Below are 17,904 nucleotides of genomic sequence, written 5' to 3'. Positions count from 1 at the left end.
CCGAAGTATTTTTGACACATTTTGGACTAGGGCCACATGCATTTTTTGATCCCAAACTCGGTTCATATTTACCGGTTGCATGAACAAGATACACAGCACAAACAGTCTATGCCACATCTTCTTCGTTGGTGTCCAGTTCTGATTGGCTGGTTGTTCCGGGAGCTGGTGCTCTTTTGACTCTGGAATAGTGGAACCAGGGTTCTCTGCCAGCAACTTTGACGGCGGTGAGGGAAGTCAGCAGGACTTGGTATGGTCCTCTCCACTTGGCTCGCAAGGGGTCACTGTTCCACCACTTGACGTAGACCCAGTCTCCTGGTTGGAAGGGATGAGCAGGGGTGTCCAGTCCTATGGGTCTGGATAACTCGATGACCTTCTGGAGCTTCTGCAAAGTAGAGCCTAAAGCAATCAAATATTTTTGTAAATCGGTTCTCCCTCTTATGTGTACATCCCCTGGTATGTGTGGTGCCTGATATGGTCTTCCATACAGTATTTCATATGGACTTATGTTATCCCTCTGCCTTGGTTGAATACGAATCCTCAGCAGAGCTAGTGGCAAAGCTTGAACCCACGACATAGATGTTTCCTGACAAATTTTGCTAATTTGCATTTTCAGAGTACCATTCATTCGTTCAACTTTGCCACTAGCCTGAGGTCTATAGGGGGTATGTAGGTCCCAGACAATTCCCAGGATGCGGCATACTTCTTTCACTATTGTCGCAGTAAAATGTGTTCCTCTATCTGATGACATTCCTAGAGGAACCCCAAACCTTGGAATTATGTGGTTAAGTAAAGCTTTTACCACTTCCCTCGCTGTGTTAGTGCGTCAGGGGTATGCTACAGGCCATCCACTGAACGTGTCAACCAACACAAGTATGTATTTATACCCCCCCCATGGTGGTAACTCATCAAAATCTATTTGCCAGTAATCTCCGGGTTGGTCTCCAGCCTTTGTTACCCCTAGTACCACTCTCTTTGTTGCATCTGGGTTATTTCGCTTACAGATTTCACACTTACCTACTATGGACTGTACAGCTTCAGTCATACCTGTCCCTATTACTGTTTTCTTTAGGTGTTTTAGAAGGTTTTCCGCTCCCCAGTGGGTAGCCTCATGTTCCTGTTGAGCTATTTCCCTAAGGAGCGGTGGTGGAACTATAACCTGTCCTGTAGGGGTAAAAGCCCAGCCCCCTTCCTTGATCTCAGCTTTCAGTGATTTAATTAGCTGATTGTCTTTCTCATCATATTTAGGGGTGTATTTTGTTAAGTCAATTTCTCTTTGTGGTACTACCGCTAGGATGCCTTTTTCTGCAGCCCCTTTTGCTGCTTGATCAGCAAAATGATTTCCCAACTCGGGAGTTGTTTTCCCCTTTTGGTGGGCTCTGCAATGCATAATAGCTACCTCTTCCGGTTTCCAAATACTCTGCAGGAGTGCATGGATTTGGTCTGCATGCTTGACTCCACTGCCTTGGGCTGTCAGTAGTCCTCTCTCTTTCCAGATGGCTCCGTGGGCATGTACAACACTAAATGCATATTTTGAGTCAGTCAGATATTTACCTTCTTTCCTTTGCTCAGTTCCAAGGCTCTTGTCAGCGCGATTAGTTCTGCCTTTTGGGATGACACATCTGCTGGTAAGGCCTTTGCCTCGATCACTTCATCTCTGGTCGTCACTGCATACCCTGTGAAGCGCTTACCATCTCACATGAAGCTGCTTCCGTCTGTATACAGTTCCCAGTCTGTATTTTCCAGAGGCACATCCTTCAGGTCTGGTCTGCTGGAGTAAGTCTCTTCTACAGTCTGTAAAAAGTCATGCTCAGGGACACTGTCGGTTAGTGTTGAGGACAGAAACATAGCTGGATTTACAATAGATGTTGTTTTCAAAGTAACATCGTCCTGTTCCAGCAACACAACCTGAAACTTAAGCATTCTGCTGGGGGACAGCCAGTGGCCTCCCTTTTGTTCAAGCACGGCTTGAACTGCATGGGGTACATACACGGTGATATGCTGCCCACGGGTGAGCTTCCGGGCCTCTTCAATCAGGATAACAGTTGCTGCTACAGCTCGCAGGCACCCCGGCCACCCTTGGCTAACACTGTCCAGCTGTTTAGAGAAATAAGCCACGGCTCTTCGTTGGCTTCCCAGAGTCTGCGATAATACCCCCAGAGCAACATTCAACTGCTCATGTGTGAACAGTTCAAAAGGTTTAGTTAAATCTGGTAATCCTAGTGCTGGAGCTGACATCAAGGACTGTTTCAGTTGTTTAAACACATCTCTGGTCTCATCTGTCCATGTTACAACTCCTTCTTTGGCCATTTTCAGGGATTCATACAGAGGTTTGACTAGCAACCCATAGTTAGCTATCCACAGCCGACACCATCCTACCATTCCCAGGAAGGCCTGCATCTCTCGTACAGTGTGGGGCTCTGGGAGACGGCAAATGGCCTCTTTTTGGTCTGTACTGAGTCGCCGATGCCCACGATAGATTTCAAGCCCCAGGTAGATGACTATCTCTTTGGCTATTTGTGCCTTCTCTCTTGAGACCCGATACCCACTTAGCCCCAAAAAGTTCAAGAGACTTACAGTGAGCTCGATGCACTGGTCCCGGGTCCTGGTTGCAATTAAGATGTCATCTACATACTGCAGGGCAACTCCTTGCTGCTGTCTTCTCCAGTCCTCCAGGTCTTTTGCCAACTGGTTCCCAAAAATTGTCAGGCTGTTCTTAAAGCCTTGTGGAAGAACTCTCCAGGTTAGTTGCGTTTTCCTCCCTGTCTCAGGATTTTCCCACTCAAAGGCAAAAATTTCTTGGCTGTCTTTATGTACAGGAATGCAGGAAAAGGCATCTTTAAGATCAAGTACAGTGAACCATCCTAAATCCTCTGTCAATGTGGTTAACAGTGTATAGGGGTTGGCTACCACCGGGTAGATGTCCTCAGTTATTTTATTGATGGTCCTAAGATCTTGGACTAGTCGATAGCTTTTGCCATCAGCCTTTTTCACTGGTAGGATGGGGGTATTAAATCTGGATTCACATTCCACCAGTAAACCAAATTTAAGAAACCTTTCAATTATAGGTGCTAAGCCTTTTCGGCTTTCTAGTTTCAAAGGATATTGGTTTTGCCTTACCGGGACTGCTCCTGGCCTGAGTGTGATGCTTACTGGTTCAGCTTGCTTTGACTTCCCAGGGTACTCGTTGGCCCAGACTAAAGGTATGACAGCATTTTCAACTTCTGCAGGGATCTCTCCATGATTTTCCTGTATAAAGAAAGCAGCTGCCTCGATATATTTAGTGTCTGGAATTATAACTTTTATGTCTCCCCCCTTGCTGAATTTAATTTCAGCTTCTAATTTTTCCAGTAAGTCTCTACCCAATAAAGGCCTAGGAGAATTTGACATCTAAAGAAATTGATGAGTTACCCAGTGCTTGCCCAATTTAAATTTCAAAGGTTTAAAAAATGGCCTTGTTTCACTTACCCCTGTAGCACCTACCACAGTTATAGTTTCATTTCTGAGTTTCCCTTCCACAGTATTTAACACAGAATATGCTGCACCTGTATCAACCAAGAACTCAACATCCTCCCCCCCCAGCTTAGCTTTGACCAGAGGCTCTGCTGGGGAAGAAACCTCCGGTTCCCTTCATACATCCTGACTCACAGTCAGCTGGGGGGCTGGTGGTGGAGGGGGGAGAGGATTTTCAGTTTTCCTCAGTTCCAGGCAGTCTTTTCTCCAATGTCCTTTCTTTTTACAATAAGAGCACCTGTCATCTGTTATGTCCTGCTGACGATTAGACCTGTGATACCTGTGGTTACGCCTATGATGCTCTCGATAGCCACCTTCTAGTTCCATCACCCTCATTCTCTTTTTCTGCTCCCTATTTCGATATACCGTCCAAGCTATATCTAATAGATCACCAATATCCTTCTTATCACCACCTGCTTTTTGCAGTTTTCTTCTTATGTCATCTGTGGACTGCCCTACAAATAAATACACCAGATTTTTCTTTCCCAGATCTGACTCTATGTCTATGTCGGTATATTTCCTAACATCCTTCAACCTGTTTAGAAAGTCTGTGGGTGATTCATTGGTGTCTTGTTTAACCTCGTACATTTTGGACCAGTTTATTGCCTTCGGAACTCCATGCCAAAATCCATAAATTACCCAGTCCTGATACCGTTTCAGTGCTTCCAAACTTGCTGGTACGTTAGGATCCCATTTGGGATCATCAGGGGGGAAGATGTCCTTAATATCTTCCCCTGGAAATTGCCCAGAGGATTTTAACATTTCAATTGCAGTTCGAGCAGTTCTTTTTACCATCTCCTTCTCTGTTTGATCTAATAATGTGTCCATTATAACTTCCAGGTCATACCAGTCAGGGTTCTGAGTTTTGATTGCTCTTTGCGCATAGTTTGCCACTTTGTCTGGGTTATCTCTATATGCCCCTACAGAATCCTTCAATTGCTGTAACTCGACCAGTGAAAAAGGAACCTTTATTAATACTGTGCCCTGATTGGTCACAGCTTGTCTTAAGGGGGCTTCTAACGGTGGCTTATCCTTTGCTCTTGTTCTACCTGCTATCGGGTCGGGGGCAGCTAACGCTTCACGGGCCCTCTTCCCCTTTGTTTTTGGTCTTACTACAGGTGGGTCTTCTTCCCCTTCCCCCGAGCTGTCACTTGATTCGCCCTCTGCTTCCGTGTCCTGATCAAACGGTGGTAAACCTCGCTTCTGCCTTCTCTCAGCAGCTGAAACTAGCTTGCCCTGTCTCTGCGTCTCTGTTCTCTCTTCATGAGAGGCAGAGATTGGAAACTCCCTCCGTTCCTCTTTCTTTCCCCCGCCCGTAAAGGTGGGCTGCTCCCCCTCGGCAGGGGGAAGCGTGGGAAAGGGGGTGGCTCCAGCCCCACCCCCCAGGTCAGTCAGGAAAGAGGCCCCGCCTGTCAGCACCACCCCTGCCCCTCCCGGAATTCCAGGGGTTGTTCCTGCTATCGCTCCTGGGGCTCCTCCACCCGCTGCCACTGCAGCCGGGGCTGGCCCCAGCCCTGTTACTCCCGCAGTGCCTGCTCCTGTTCCCGTTGCTATGGCAGCAGATCCTGTGCTGACCGTGCCCGGAGCGGCTCCCGTCGCCCCCGAGCCAACTCCTCCGGAGGCTCCAACTTGTCCGATTCCCCCGGCGCAGCCATACCCACACCAGGGAGCCATCCCGCGGCTCCCGCCTGCCCAGCTCCCCCAGTGCCTGCAGGAGCCGGTCCAGGAGCCGCCATTCCTGCAGCTCCAGCCCCCCCTGCTGCCCCTGCAGCGGGGAGTCCAATCCGCCCAGCCTCCGGGCTACCTTCTCTCCTGTCAGGTGATATTAACACATCTAAATCATCTTCTCCGGTGTTTTTAAATAAAATTTGTGGGACAGGAGCAACCTTAACTCGATCTTTCCTTTTCCCTTTTCCTAAAGCCATTTTTGATTTTTCCGTCTCTCCTGAACTTTCGTTCCTCTTATCTCCTACCCCCAATTCAGGGTGTGTTAATAAAAACAAAAACAGCTCTGCATATCGAATTTCCTGCCACCTCTGTTCTACATGAGGAAGCGAGATTAACCGAAACACTATGTCCAGTTCAAACGGACCAAATTCCAGCCACGCTACCCCTCTCATTTGTCCAAACAACGGCCATGCATCCACAGACAGCCTACACAGTTCTTCCTTTTTTAAAGTTGTCTCAGAACCAGTTAAAGTCTTCCAATGTTTTAAAACCAGGCTCAGGGGGGATTCTTTAGGGATCTTAAATTTTGAATCCACACAACCCATGATTGCAAAACACAAACAGACCACAACCACACACCGGGATTCAAACTTGCTACCTTGGGGTTACAAGGTTGTTACAGTAACCTCTCCGCTATTGTTCCGAGTCACACTGACTCTCAGAGCCTCCACCGGCTCTCCCCACAGCGTCAGAGCACACCGGAAGGCATCCCTTCCAAACAAAAAAGCCCTAGGCTGAAAACCGCCCCGACCTGGGTGGGCGGACTTCCCGTCCGCTGACTGGAAAGCGACTCCCGCGACTATGAAGGGCCCAAGTCTTAAAGTTAACTTTCCAGTCCCCCGTGTTCCCTACCTCCCGGGAACACAAAACTTTCCCGCAGCTACTAACTAAACCAGGTACCTTTTTCCCTTATTTTGCCTTTTCTTATCTCACCTCTATGTTCCGTGCTTGCTTCCGTGGGTTCTGTGGAGCTGGGCTTCTCAGACCAGGGCGGGAATTATCTCAGATAAAAGCCAACTTGATGAGGAATTCCTGCACGATGAAAGTTTCCAGTCTGAAGAAGTTCCAGTCCAGGTTTCCCCGTTTGGGCCAACAGCTGATGCCTGCTCAGCTGGTGCTAAGAAAAAAGTCAGGAGTCGTTAATCGAGGGTGAGATAAGGAAAGGGTTTAATTGTGCCAAGGCAAGAGATGTTACACGACGTGCCCCGGCTGTGCCTGAGATGTTACATTTTATAACAATATCTGTCCAATCCCAAGTGTGTCCACCCTGTAACTTTTGCTCTGGTCCACCCCCTGGTCCACCCCTTAGAATTGAGTCTGGGGTGCATTTTGAGAGCCTCTCTTCATCAGTCTTCTTCTTCGGGGTACAGAGAGCACAGAGTCACCCAGTTCTTTGACTCTGTCCTGCGGTTGAGACCAAGATACAAGCGTTCCCCAAACAGAACAGGTCTTGCCTTGACAAGAGACTAAACATTTCTACTGGGTTTGGGAGTAGGATTGATATAGGATACATGGAATGGGTTAAGAGGATTAAGGAATTGTAAGCTAAAGGGTGCTATGGGGTGGAGGGATAAGGGCTGCTGCTTTTAAAATCTACTTCTACTACTTATAAAACTTATAAAGCTTTACAAAAATTAGAAAAATAAAAACTAATAGGGGCTTAAGGCATCATCTCCTAATGTCATCTGAGGACTGCCCCACAAATATGGGGGCCAGTTGAGTCCTTCCCTCCTCTGTTTCAGGATCAATATTAGTATATTCTTGTGCTGTTTCTTTCAGACAATTTGAAAATTCAGTAGGCTATTCCCTGAGATTCTGCTTAATTTCAAATAATTTTGACATGTTGTAGTGGGTTTCTGTGGCTGGGTTTTGGTAGCGGGGGGGGCTACAGGAGTGACTTCTGTTGGAAACTGCTAAAAGCTTCCCCTGTCCCGTGGAGCCAATGCCAGCCAGATCCAGGAGGGATTTCCTGCCGCTGGCCAAGGCCAAGCCAATTAGAAGTAATAGTAACACCTGTCATGGGGTACAAAGAGTTTTCCCCTGGAGTTGGAAAGTGGTAATCCCCGAGGGGGTGGTGTTCTTGGTGTAGGGCCCAATCAGAAGCTACATTTCGCTCCTTTGAAATCAACATATTATAACAGACTGAAGAAGAAGGAAGATGACATAGCTAGAAGAGAGGCAGCCATGGTTTGAGACCACGAGAAGAGAGGGGTCAGGAGCCCCGCTGAGGGCCAAGGCCCTCCAGCCCCTGGCTGGGGGCTACAGGAACTTGGAACAGTGTTAAACTGGGCCAAGTACTGTAGCTAAGAGCTGGGGGAAGTTTCCTTGCTGTGAGTGGACAGCCAGAGACACTGAAAGCAGTGGCAGAGCAGTACTGAACAGAGAACTGTGGCTGAGAGCCAAAAGAGATAACAAGCAGCAGAGATGGCACAGAACCAAGCTGAGAAACGCAGAGCTATCCAACGGAGAGAGAGAGGACCAAGCTCAGCGGAGGCTGTTTGGGGGTGAGCCTGGCTTTATTTCCCCAAACCCTTGGAGACCCCTCTTAGAAGGAGGGGGTGGACTTCCATTTGAAGGGAGTCCTGAAATGAGAGCAGCACTGGAGAGAGGAGCTGAGAAGCTCAGAGATGTTCTGGAGCTGGATCAGGATGGAATGCAGGGGAAGAGGCCTTGCCCCCCCGCTACCACGTTGGCAATTGAGACAGAGCAAAGGAACTCTGGTAGAACGCTTGGAGCAAAGACTGAACTGAGAGCTGCCCTAAACGTTCTGACTCGAGGGAACTCAACTCCTCGAGGAAGGGACTTTCATGGGACGTCTTGCATTCTGTGATATGTCCGTGATGAGGCGAGCCTTGTCCCTGCCTTCACAGTCCACGGGAGAGAGAGACCTTCGACTGGAGCCAAAGGGCCAAGGGGTGAGAGAAAACCCCTGTATTGTAATGGAGAGAGAGATTTTCCAGCTACGACAAATCCAGCTACGACTGCTGCCTGGAAGAGGAGAGACACTGCTGCCCTGGAAGTGAGAAGGATCTTTCCTTTTTCCCTTCTGAACTTTTATTGGAGGGAAAGGAGGGATTTGATGTAATGTAAATATATTGCTTTACCATAGGAGAGAGCTAGAATTGTGTATATAATGTATATATACTCATGTTGGAGAGTGACCAAATCCCACGTCACTGATTTATCGGTAGCAACCTGTAGCAGGGTGAATTTATGCTGATACTTCTGATCTGTGTTTGGCCCCAGCCACCTGTAGTAGTTTATATTCTCCCTGCCAAGTTCACTGATAAAACAGTGAATTCGTCCTTGGAGGGAGAACTTCTGTATAAACTATTTTAATTGGTGTTTTACTATTGGTTCATTGTCTGCCAAGGGCATTTGAAGGAGAAATCGAAGAGGAGGGGAGGAAGGCTCGCCCCCAGACTCAATTAAGAAAGACCCCCAAAGCATACTGCGTGTGCATTAGGGGATTTCCGAAGTTCTCATGCATGCGCAGAAGAGATGCACTTACATAATAGGGGGTGGGACTGAGGGCCTCTGACTGGGCAGTGATGGCCACACCTGCGTAGGTTGAGGTCACTCAATTAATTGTATAAAAGCAGATAGCGCTTTCTTGGAAGGGAGCTAGCTTCACAACAAGGACAACGTTGCCTTTGGCAGGGACGCCTGCCAGTTTGTGAACTTACTGACTCTCCAAGGATGCAGCTTCTGCTGTAGGTAATTATAGGCATGCTAGGTCGGTAAGATAACTTTATGGGCAACAGCTGGGTAACTGGGGAGGTCGTGCTGGGGGCTTATTTCTCTCCCCTTCCTCCTTTTTGGGTTTGTTCATTTTGTTGGCCACCTCTTGGTAATAAATATCAGTTTTGTTGAGCTTCCAATGGTGTCATGGTTTTCAAGATTCAGTATGGTCTAAACCCTCCCTACTACACAACCTCAGGCAGCATCAGATTGGACTTGGCCATTGCCTCAGAAGTAACTCCTCTATGGAGGTTGTTTTAGTAGGCACCGATGTATGGGAACCCTTACCCCAAGTTGTCATGGTTTGAGATTGGTCCCCCCCTCGAGAAGAGGGGGACTCAGGTGATTGGGTGCCAGGGCAGTGTTCCCTGAAGAGCCAATCACCACTCATGTTGTTCGCTTCTGCTGAAAATCATATATACACAGCCCACCGGAAGCTGTTGGCAAGAGTTCTGTGTTGGCACTTGGGCTGTTGGTGTCTGCTGCGTGTAGGTGTGGAAGGCCAGGGGGTGGCTGGGCTCCCTCTCTCCCCTCCGGGGGGGAGAGGAGAGCCCTGCGGCCCCCCCCCCCAGCTCTGCCTAGCCCAGAGCAGAGTTAGAGGCAGCATTTTGAGTGTGTGCAGTGAGGGAAGAGACTCACGTGAGCACCTGAATCTGACCTGAGGTAAGAGGAGAGGCAGACGTTTGTAGCCAAACCTTCTCCCCCCTCCTTTTCTACAGCTAAGCTGTGGAGGGGGACTTTCCCTCTGCTGGAAAGTGGAGGAGAGGCTCAGCATTGAAGCTGAGCCAAGTGGACGGGCTGTGGAGGTAGGCCCGGCACTCGGGAGAAAGAGTCCCAAGCAAAATTGGAGACGGACCCCGCCCAGAGAGAGGGAGAAGGGACCCGGAGGATGTCTCTGCCACGCAGGACAACCGAAAACCTGAGGAGAAATACACATGCCAGGACATGGACACTTGATAAGCAGAACCACACTGCAGCAGCCTACGAACCAAGGTATGAGAGAGAGAGAGAGATCACACAGCAGCAGGAGAGCAAGGACTCAGAGCTATCTTCCTGGACTTCATGAGGAGGAGAGACTGCAACAAACAACTGGAACTTGGTGAGGGGGGAACGTTCAGGCCCAGAACACTCCCACAGAGGGACTGGTTACTTTCCAGCCTTGAAAAGGCTCTTTCCTGGACTAAACTTAAAGGAGGGGCTTGAAAGGACTGATTGATAGAGATGTAATATATATATAGTTGTTTTTAGTTTGTATAGTATTTATTTGTGTAAATAAATGTATATACTTCCCCCTTCCCCTATAGAAGCCTCTGGCCTGAAAGTTTCTCTTCGGTGTTGGCATAAATTGTGGGAGGGGGTGGAGAAGCCTGAAAATTGGATTTCTAGATTTCTAACGTGGCTCAAACTGCCACACAAGGCATGGCAGGATTAATTATTGGCAGATCCAGCATATCGAAACGAGGTGTTTTAGTGCTGCCTGGTCTTGTTGATTCAGATCATCAAGGGGAGATAAAAGTAATGCTTACTACCTTGTCTGGCTTTTCTGTACTCAGTAAAGGGCAGGGAGTAGCTCAATTCTTATTGATGCCCTTCTGGGTCCCTAATAACAGCACACGAGAGCGAGAGGTGGATTTGGAAGCACTGATGGTCAAATAAACTGGGCGGCAGAAATAACGAGCCGGCAGCCTATGCTAACTTTGCACATAAAGGATAGGGATATAATAGGATTGCTTGATATGGGGGTGGATGTCTCTGTAATTTTGGCTGGAGTCTGGCCTGCGACCTGGCTGCTGAAAGATACACAACATATCATTTGGGAATCAGGGGTATTGAGATACCTAAGCAGAGTACGCATGTTTTGCCAGCACGTAGTCCAGGAGGACAGATAGCCTGGTTTCAGTCTTTTGTTTTGAGCACTCTGATCTCCCTGTGGGGATGAGATTTGCTAGAGCAGTGGAATGGGCAGCTTGTGACTCAGCCTGCAAATTTATGCAAGTGGCCACTGACAAACCCCTGCTCAAACTGACATGGTTAACTGATAAGCCAGTTTGAGTCGATCAGTGGCCATTCAGGCACATAAATTAGTACAACAGCAACTGAATGCAGGGCACATAATTCTATCTATGAGTCCTTGGAATACTCCCATTTTTGTGATGCCAAAAAAGAATGGGAAGTGGCGGTTGTTACATGGTCTCAGAGGCATCAATGCTGTACTGCAGCCTATGGCACTGTTACAGCCAGGGGTTCCTGTCCCGACCCTATTGACTAGAGACTGGGTTCTCACTGTCATTGATCTTAAAGATTGCTTCTTCACAATCCCATTACATCCCAAGGACAGTGTTAATTTTGCCTTCTCTTTGCCTGTGATTAATAATGCAATGCCCATGCAACGATATCAATGGGTCGTGTAGCCAAAGGGTATGATGAATAGTCCTACAACGTGCCAGGCTTATGTGGCGGCTGTGCTGAAATCCATCAGGGAGAGGTATAGCTCTTGCATTATTTATCACTATATGGATGACATTTTGGTATGTGTTCAGCAACAGGATCAATTAAATATAGCACTGAAGGAGCCATTGCAGGAGTTGCAAGCTAATGGGTTACAAGTTTCTGCTGAAAAGGTCCAGACATGCCCACTATGGAAATATTTAGGCTGGATATTATCCGAGCAGTCTGTCATGCCACAGCCATTGACTCTAAAGCCAGTGGTAAAGACGCTGAATGATTTACAGAAACTGTTGGGTTTAATTAATTGGGTTTGTCCACTTCTAGGCATCACTACACAGCAGCTGAAGAGTCTATTTGATTTATTAAAGGGCGATAGTGATTTGACATCACCGCGCACCTTAACAAAGGGAGCAAAGGAAGCTATATGCCTCCTTAGTCAGCAAATTGCTTCGCACAAAGCGGACCGAGTCGAGCCTGACCTTCCCATAAGATTGTTTTTCCTATGGCAGTATACCCTTCTGCACTGCTGGGACAGCTTAACGAGCACAGTGTCATACATTTAGAATGGATATTCTTGTCACATACTCCAAAGAAAACAATAACCCCAGTGCAGGAATTATGTGCAGAATTAATTAAGCAGGGAAGATATCAGTGCCAGCAGCTTATGGGATATGATCCTGCTTGTCTGCATTTGCCTCTCATAGTCAAAGATTACGAGTATCTGTTGCAAAACGCAGAATGCTTTCAAATTGCTCTAGCTGATTTCATGGGAAACTTTTCTTTGTCAGCAGATAAATTGTTGCACAGGATGGTGCAATTACCTTTTAACCCTGAATGTACTCTTATCACCTGTGCCTATCCCAGGTGCAAGAAATGTGTTTATAGACGGGTCTGGGAATACAAAAAAGGCTGTCGTAGCATGGCAAGAAAAAGGGATATGGAAACATGCTTACACCCGAGAAAATAGTTCAATGCAGCAGTGCGAGCTTCGTGCAGTAATTTTCTGTTTAAAACTGAAGCAATTAATGTTATTGCTGATTCTCAGTATGTGGTGGGTGTTGTACAAAGAATTCATTCAACTCTGCTGAAGGAATTAAATCAGAAAATTCTCTTTGAATTGTTTGTCCAACTCAAGGTCCTTTTAGAAAAAAGGACAGCCCCATTTTTCATCTTGCACATTCGCAGCCACACTTCTCTCCCTGGTCCTATTATGGAAGGGAATGCAGTTGCCGACTGATTTGCGGTGGCAACCTTGCAGTTTGATTATGTGAGAGCTTTGCATTCCTTTTTCCATCAAAATGCATTTAGTTTACACAAACAGTTCAGCCTTACATTTGCTCAGGCTAAGGATATCGTATGAACTTGTCTGGAATGTCAGAAAATATCGTCTCCTATCCCTCCACAAGGAGTTAATTCCCAGAGATTACAGGCCAGTGATTTGTGGCAGTCAGATGTTACACATATTGCAGCATTTCGACGGCTTCGCTTCATCCATGTCACAATTGACACATTCTCGGGCTTTCTGTGTGCATCTGCTCACACTGGAGAGAAAACCAGTGATGTGCATCAACATTGGACTCGATGCTTTGCAACGATGGGGCTGCCGTGGCAAATTAAGACAGATAATGGTCCCGGGTATTTGGCTGTTGACATGTGGAATTTTTTGCAACAATGGGGAGTTCGTCATCTCTGGCATACCACATAACCCACAGGGGCAAGCTATTGTCAAACAGCACCACTCGGTGTTAAAGGCTATGCTCTTAAAACAGGGGGAATATGACACCCCAGGAACAATTAGACAAAGCTGTATTTACTCTTAATTTTTTGAATTTGAATCACTTTAATTGTAGTAGAGCATGCCATCATTACATGAACAAAAGCCAAAGGTATTATACAGGGATCCACAGGGGAATGCTCAATGGCAAGGTCCAGTTGAGTTGTTAGTGTGGGGAAGGGGGTATGCATGTGTTCTTTCATCTGCAGGACCCTGTTGGCTTCCAGCACATCTGGTAAAACCCTATCATGAGTTGGACGGATTCGACATGCAATCCGATTCCGCAAATGAAGAAGCTGACCCTCAAGACTCCTAGAAAGAGACCAAGGAATGCCGAGCGGTGCAAGGCCTACCCGGACATCATGTGGGGAAGCTTGAAAAGATTGCAAGATCAGGCAGAACAGATGATGGAGGCTGTCGGAGCTACATCTAATCCGCAAAACATCTTCCTAGCCTATCTGGCCATAGTGGCCAGCAACAGTATGGTAAAAGGGGCATTTTATGGCGTGATGTGGGTCTCCTTGTTCAGTCTAACTCAGTCTCACGTTTATCGGGCTCGTATACTTGACCCTCCAATGTTTCGACCAGTGACACGGTGGAATGCAGAAATGCCACTCTCTAACAATGATACTAACTGGACTGGGGGTGTTTGGCTGCCACCTCGTGGCTCTTTGGAGGAAAAAAAAGACTGGATTAAAAGTAATGGAAGCCAAACCTTTTATACACATCTACCACCTGTATGTCTTGCCAACAGACCAATTAATGGCTGTTTACCATTTGTAGAAAAATTCCACTTATACTATCTGCAAAGGGAAGATAGGGGACACACCAGTGGGAATTTAACCTTTTTCTCTATGGCTGGATTTGATCATATCCTGATTGACAAAGAAGCGGGGGAATTGTCCCCCTCTCAACTACCCATTTGCAAAATTCCACGAAGCACCACATTAGATACACTTGCTGTGCAGTTGCCCCAAGTAGACTAACAGCTCCAGGGATAATAAACATTGGATTACCTGGGGTAAAAATGATGGATTGGGGACTGAGGAGTCATTTGATCACCAACACATCACATCCTGTAAACTTTGCACAACTTACAATGGAGACCCTTAAATGGGCAGAAGGGGGTCTCTCAGGACCAGTACTGCAGGCAATATATAAAAACAGTTCTGGCCCTTGGGTGAGCAAGCTATGGAAGGCTGCAATGCCATTTCTAATTAGACATGTAGCCCATGGACACTGTTCTAGGGATAACTCCTTGTATTGACTAACTCTCACTAACTGGCATGATAACTCAGTCATAGTGTGTACCTCTCACACATATGTCTTCTTGGCCGCACCTGACGTTGTGATTAGTGATACTAACAATACCTTTAACTTTACTTTTAACTTTAGCAATACCTGTAAGTAATCCTTATTATTTCATTTGTATTACAAATCAAAATGTATCTACTCTTAATTTTTCAGTAATAATTTCTATGTGCAGAAGAGCTGAACTGTGGCTCCCAGTGAACCTAACCAGAAGCTGGGAGGATGATGTTGGATATAGTAAATTAGTGAAACTGTTAACATAATCAAGAAATTAGATGAAAAGGTTCATCGGATGGCTAATTGCTTTTATCATTTCTGCAATAATCATAGCAGCTACCGCAGCCATGGCTACTGCTGCATTGGCCCATTCAGTACATACCATGCATACAGTGGTCAGTGTATTGGGTAATATGTCAGTATCGATGGCTACACAAACAAGTATAGACCAGCAAATATTAGCAAGGCTTGAAGCAGTAGAAGCAGCTTTAATATGGATCAGGGATAGACTAGATGCTATGAGTAATAGGATGACCTTAAAATGCGATTGGGAACACCAACATAAAGGATTATGTGTCATTCCATGAGTATGGAATGACAGCCATTTTGACTGGGTACAAGTTCAAACACATTTGCAGGGCGCCTTCACTACAAACATCGATGGCAAAATTCAAGATTTGGCTAAAGCAATAAAATCACAGATGTCTCAAACTCGATCTTTAGCTGAACAAAGTGTCTGGTGGGAGTTGTCTGATAACATTCAATGGTTAAATCCCAAACATTGGTTTGAAGGACTCAATTTAAGGATCTGGATATTTTGTGACAGTATCAGGTTTTTTAATAATCTGTTTTTAATATTTCAAGTCCTCTGGAAGTTTCAGTCTACACATTTCATTGTGAGTAAGTGAGAAAGGAGTCTGAAGGAATAAGATATTTTTGTCCTTTACAGGAAGCAGTTAGACTGACCTAATTTATATTTCTTCTCTTTTTGCTACAGATTTCCACATGCATACAATTTAGCTTTCTTAAGATCCTGTTATGGCTTGGATGAGACTTGAGTTACAACACTGTTGATTGAAAGAGTTTAAATACAAAAAATGTTCCCTGAATGCTTGCCTTGTCTGTATGCTCATTTGAGCTAAGAAAACTGAAAAAGGATTTTTTTTGAATTTAGGCAGATAAAACATTTTAAAAGGAAAGCAAATGTTGTTGCAGCCAAGAGCAAATGTTACTGAGTATGACTTATGCGATATATGTACTTTTTCAATTAGAAGGAGTAGAAGTTATAGACCCACTCTTTTATAACATTATCTTTGTGCTGACTGTTCACAGTAACATACTAAGCAGCACAAAACTCTCACTAAACACATAAACTCAGTCATGTGCATCACATCCCACAGTTAGCAGAACTGATTATGCATTTAAAGCAAGCTTTATCTAGAAATAGAAATTCTTACTAAGCTTTTTTTCATTGGCTTCTATTTTCTTTATTTAACCTAATTGAAAGCCGCTTTAAAATGCATTGATGACATCAACATTTGGATAGGATTCTGAACTGATGGTTCTAGGTTCCAAGCCTTTGAAATGAATGAAAGTTCTTTTCGAAGCATGAAATTACCTTTTCTTGCAACTTCTTCCTTAATTTAAAATTGCTAATCCTGTGAGACTGATAGTCCAAGCATCTACTTAAGACTGGAGCCCACTTTGCCCATAAATATGGCACTATTGTGAAGCAAGAATAAACTAATAAGTAACAATTTTAAATCAGTGCATCATTCTTATGTACAAACTTGCTTCAGTTTAACTATGCCAGTACAATACCATCTTTCTTTTTTAGAACTGTGTATAGTACACATTGGTCTTTCTATAAGCTACTCTAGACAATAATTTTGTAACTGAAGCATTTAATACAGCTTGGATTGTCACATTTCCAGTACCAAGAAACTCCTGCGGTGCCCTGACACGAGACTACCTTCTTTGCCAAGTGTTAGTATTTACTTGCAATCTGCATATGCAGAATTGATAAATGGTGAGAAAAATGCTCACTGTTTGCAGTCTTTGATCACTTCATCTGTAGAGAAAATATTTCTTTGTTGTAGTTTTAACTTACTAACTGGTATGATTTGTTTGCATTCTAGAGATTTTAAGCAGTATTCCTTTTGATTTTACACTCACAAATGCTATGTATCACATCTTGAATGAAACTTATTGAAATTTTAGAGTTGCTGAGAGTAATTAAGTCTGTAGAAAAGACTTCCTTTTTTTTTAGTGTAATCAGATATAATTGTTATCATTTCTTCAATCTCGTGGTTTCATTCTTTTAATAGATAATTCCTCAGCTTTGACAAAACCTATTGCTTTATTGTTAAAATCAGTTAAAATCCTGAAGCTTTATTATGCATCCCAAAGCAAATATTAATACATTGCCTTTTTTTACAAATCGCATTTAACTGAAAGCCTAAGTGATCTATAGGAATTCTTTTCACCTATATATCTTACTTTATACTTATTAAAAGAATCTGTATTTTTCAGCTGAAACAACTTTTGTAGCACAGCTGTGAGTTACATGATGATAAGACAGCTCCGTCTTTTACTACAGTATGACAGAGGCCACCGGAGCCATTTGGAAATTTATTGATCAGTTGCATCATGCAATTAATACCCATCCTGACCTAGATGAAAACATGCAGGTGAAATTTTTAGACATATTAGCCTATAATTTTATCAGAATTGTTAGAAGATATAGATAGTATATACATACTCTATTACAAAATAGAACTGCTATAAAATTTTGTTATTATCACAAAGGTATTTGGTAAAGAGATTAGTAAGTTAAGAATTTTAAAAACACTTTTGCAAAAGCAGAAATGGGGAGAGAGAAGGGTGTCAGCCCCCTTAGTTGACTTGCAAAAGTGTTTTCATGTGTTAAGTTTTTTGCACACAGGTGTTCTCTGACTACTTGCACGATGGATGAAGCCTTGGAGAGAAGCTGGTACTTTAGAACAAGGTTGATGTTGTTGTTGCAGGTAACAGTAGCACAACTAGAAGCTGTTGTAGCTAAGTTTCCTCAATATTATTAGAATACAGTTTTTTAAGCACAATTTTTCAGTATTATACACACCTTTTTAGTATATTTTTGAGGCACATAAATTATAGAAGTTAAGAATTTAAGAGAGTGTGTTGTGTGAATTTTAAATTACTCAATAGGCATTAGTAAAAGAAAGTTTATCTGTTTGGTTAAGAAACTTTAACATTATAAGGTATTAGAAAATTATTATCATTATAAGATACTAGAGAATTATAATTTTTTGACATGGAACTCAAAAGTATGTCTGCGTGACAGTGTGTATGATGGTGGCCACCGTGTGAATGTGTACAAATGAAAGTGTATGTAT

General features: G+C 44.6%; 1 long non-coding RNA gene across 1 annotated transcript; it reads left to right on the top strand.

The window, feature by feature from the left end:
• The first annotated feature begins 1,782 nt into the window (after positions 1–1,782).
• Positions 1,783–17,052, top strand: LOC113981371. The gene is made up of 3 exons (XR_003538390.1): positions 1,783–1,793; positions 14,734–14,739; positions 16,919–17,052. It is a non-coding gene; the product is annotated as an uncharacterized LOC113981371 (long non-coding RNA).
• The last annotated feature ends 852 nt before the right edge of the window (positions 17,053–17,904 follow it).

Source organism: Neopelma chrysocephalum, unplaced genomic scaffold (assembly GCF_003984885.1).
Source record: "Neopelma chrysocephalum unplaced genomic scaffold, ASM398488v2 Primary Assembly neopelma1_96511, whole genome shotgun sequence".
NCBI lineage: Eukaryota > Metazoa > Chordata > Aves > Passeriformes > Pipridae > Neopelma > Neopelma chrysocephalum.
The sequence above is the reverse complement of the archived record's forward strand: the minus strand, read 5'-3'. Positions and strand labels throughout refer to the sequence as shown.